The sequence below is a fragment of the Arachis hypogaea genome, chromosome 20, assembly GCF_003086295.3.
Source record: "Arachis hypogaea cultivar Tifrunner chromosome 20, arahy.Tifrunner.gnm2.J5K5, whole genome shotgun sequence".
Classification (NCBI taxonomy): domain Eukaryota; kingdom Viridiplantae; phylum Streptophyta; class Magnoliopsida; order Fabales; family Fabaceae; genus Arachis; species Arachis hypogaea.
This window is the reverse complement of record NC_092055.1, coordinates 32,605,483-32,608,411: the sequence shown is the minus strand read 5'-3', so window position 1 is coordinate 32,608,411 and position 2,929 is coordinate 32,605,483. Positions and strand designations below refer to the sequence as shown.

Sequence of the window (2,929 nt, the reverse complement as noted above, 5' to 3'; positions counted from 1 at the left end):
TATGGAAAAACAAAAAAGCTTTAGCTTTTACCACACCAAACTTAGAAGGTTTCTCGTCCTCGAGCAAAAGAAGAAAGAAGAGAGTAGAAGAAAAAGAAATAGAGGAGATGGAGTGGGTTTTGTGTTTCGGCCAAGGGGAAGAAGTGGTGTTTAGGTTGTGTGAAAATGAAGGAGTGAAGATGGGCTTATATAGGGGTGAGAGGGGTGTGTATGGTTCGGCTATAGAGGGTAGGTTTGGGAGGGAAAGTGATTTGAATTTGAATGGTGAGGTAGGTGGGGTTTTATGAAGGATGGATGTGAGTGGTGAAGAGAATTGTGGGATTTGATAGGTGAGGGGTTTTTGGGGAAGAGGTATTGAGGTGATTGGTGAATGGGTGAAGAAGAGAGAGAGAGGTGGGGTGGGTGGGGATCCTATGTGGTCCACAGATCCTGAGGTGTCAAGGATATCTCATCCCTGCACCAAGTGGCGTGCAAAATGCCCCTTTCTGCTAATCCTGGCGTTAAACGCCAGGCTGCTGCCCATTTCTGGCGTTTAACGCCAGCTTCTTGCCCATTCCTGGTGTTAAATGCTAGGCTAGTGCCCTTTTCTGGCGTTAAACGCCCAGAATGGTGCCAGACTGGGCATTTAACGCCCCTTCTGCTACCTTTACTGGCGTTTAAACGCCACTAACTATCTCCTCCAGGGTGTTCTATTTTTCATTCTATTTTTCACTTTGTTTTTGCTTTTTCAATTGTTTTTGTGACTTCATATGATCATCATCCTACAGAAAACATAAAATAACAATAGAAAATAGAAATTTAACATAGATAAGTAAAAATTGGGTTGCCTCCCAACAAGCACTTCTTTAATGTCAATAGCTTGACAGTGGCTCTCATGGAGCCTCACAGATGTTCAGAGCAATATTGGAACCTCCCAACACCAAACTTAGAGTTTGAATGTGGGGGTTCAACACCAAACTTAGAGTTTGGTTGTGGCCTCCCAACACCAAACTTAGAGTTTGACTGTGGGGGTTCTGTTTGACTCTGTATTGAGAGAAGCTCTTCATGCTTCCTCTCCATGGTTACAAAGGGATATCCTTGAGCTTTAAACACAAGGGAGTCTTTATTCACTTGAATGATCAATTCTCCTCTGTTAACATCAATCACAGCCTTTGCTGTGGCTAGGAAGGGTCTGCCAAGGATGATGGATTCATCCATACACTTCCCAATCTCTAGGATTATGAAATCAGTATGGATGTAATGGTCTTCAACCTTTACCAAGACATCCTCTACAAGTCCATAAGCCTGTTTTTTTGAATTGTCTGCCATCTCCAGTGAGATTCTTGCAGCTTGTACCTCAATGATCCCTAGCTTCTCCATTACAGAGAGAGGCATAAGGTTTATGCTTGACCCTAGGTCACACAGAGCCTTCTCAAAGGTCATGGTGCCTATGGTACAAGGGATTGAGAACTTTCCAGGGTCCTGTCTCTTTTGAGGTAATCTCTGCCTAGTCAAGTCATCCAATTCTTTGATGAGCAATGAAGGTTCATTCTCCCAAGTCTCATTACCAAATAACTTGGCATTTAGCTTTATGATTGCTCCAAGGTACTTAGCAACTTGCTCTTCAGTGACATCTTCATCCTCTTCAGAGGAAGAATACTCATCAGAGCTTATGAAAGGCAGAAGTAAATTCGATGGAATCTCTATGGTCTCAGAATGAGCCTCAGATTCCCATGATTCCTCATTAGGGAACTCCATGGAGGTCAGTGGGCGTCCATTGAGGTCTTCCTCAGTGGGAATCACTGCCTCTTCCTCCTCTCCATGTTCGACTATGTGAGATGTGGTTATGGCCTTGCACTCTCTTTTTGGATTCTCTTCTGTATTGCTAGGGAGAGTGCTAGGAGGGAGTTCAGTAATTTTCTTACTTACCTGACCCAATTGTGTCTCCAAATTTCTAATGGAGGACCTTATTTCATTCATGAAACTTTGAGTGGTTTTGATTAAATCAGAGACAATGGTTGCTAAGTCAGAGTGGCTCTGCTTAGAATTCTCTATTTGTTGCTGAGAAGATGATGGAAAAGGCTTGCCATTGCTAAACCACCATTGTTGTTGTTGAAACCTTGTTGAGGTCTCTATTGATCCTTCCATGAGAAATTTGGATGATTTCTCCATGAAGGGTTCTAGGTGTTTCCATAGGATTCTCCCATGTAATTCACCTCTTCCATTGCTGGGTTCTCAGGATCATAAGCTTCTTCTTCAGAGGAAGCTTCCTTAGTACTGCCTGTTGCAGCTTGCATTCCAGACAGACTTTGAGAAATCATATGAACTTGTTAGGTTAATATTTTATTCTGAGCCAATATGGCATTCAGAGTATCAATCTCAAGAACTCCTTTCTTCTGAGTTGTCCCATTATTCACAGGATTCCTTTCAGAGGTGTACATGAATTGGTTATTTGCAACCATTTCAATGAGTTCTTGAGCTTCTGCAGGCGTCTTCTTCAGATGAAGAGATCCTCCAGCAGAGCTATCCAATGACATCTTGGATAGTTCAGACAGACCATCATAGAAGATTCCTATGATGCTCTATTCTGAAAGCATGTCAGAAGGGCACCTTCTGATCAATTGCTTGTATCTCTCCCAAGCTTCATAGAGGGACTCACCATCCTTCTGTCTAAAGGTTTGGACTTCCATCTAAGCTTACTCGATTTTTGAGGTGGAAAGAACTTTGCCAAGAAGGCATTGACTAGCTTTTCCCAAGAGTTCAGGCTTTTCTTAGGTTGTGAATCCAACCATGTTCTAGCTCTGTCTCTTATAGCAAAAGGAAAGAGCATAAGTCTGTAGACTTCAGGGTCAACCCCATTGGTCTTGACAGTGTCACAGATTTGCAAGAACTCAGCTAAGAACTGATGAGGATCTTCCAATGGAAGTCCATGAAACTTGCAATTCTGTTG

At 42.7% G+C, this 2,929-nt stretch overlaps 1 non-coding gene across 1 annotated transcript; it reads left to right on the top strand.

Annotated features, from left to right (window-relative positions):
* The first annotated feature begins 2,570 nt into the window (after positions 1-2,570).
* LOC112787507 (small nucleolar RNA R71) lies at positions 2,571-2,677 on the top strand. The gene has a single exon (XR_003194917.1). It is a non-coding gene; the product is annotated as a small nucleolar RNA R71 (small nucleolar RNA).
* The last annotated feature ends 252 nt before the right edge of the window (positions 2,678-2,929 follow it).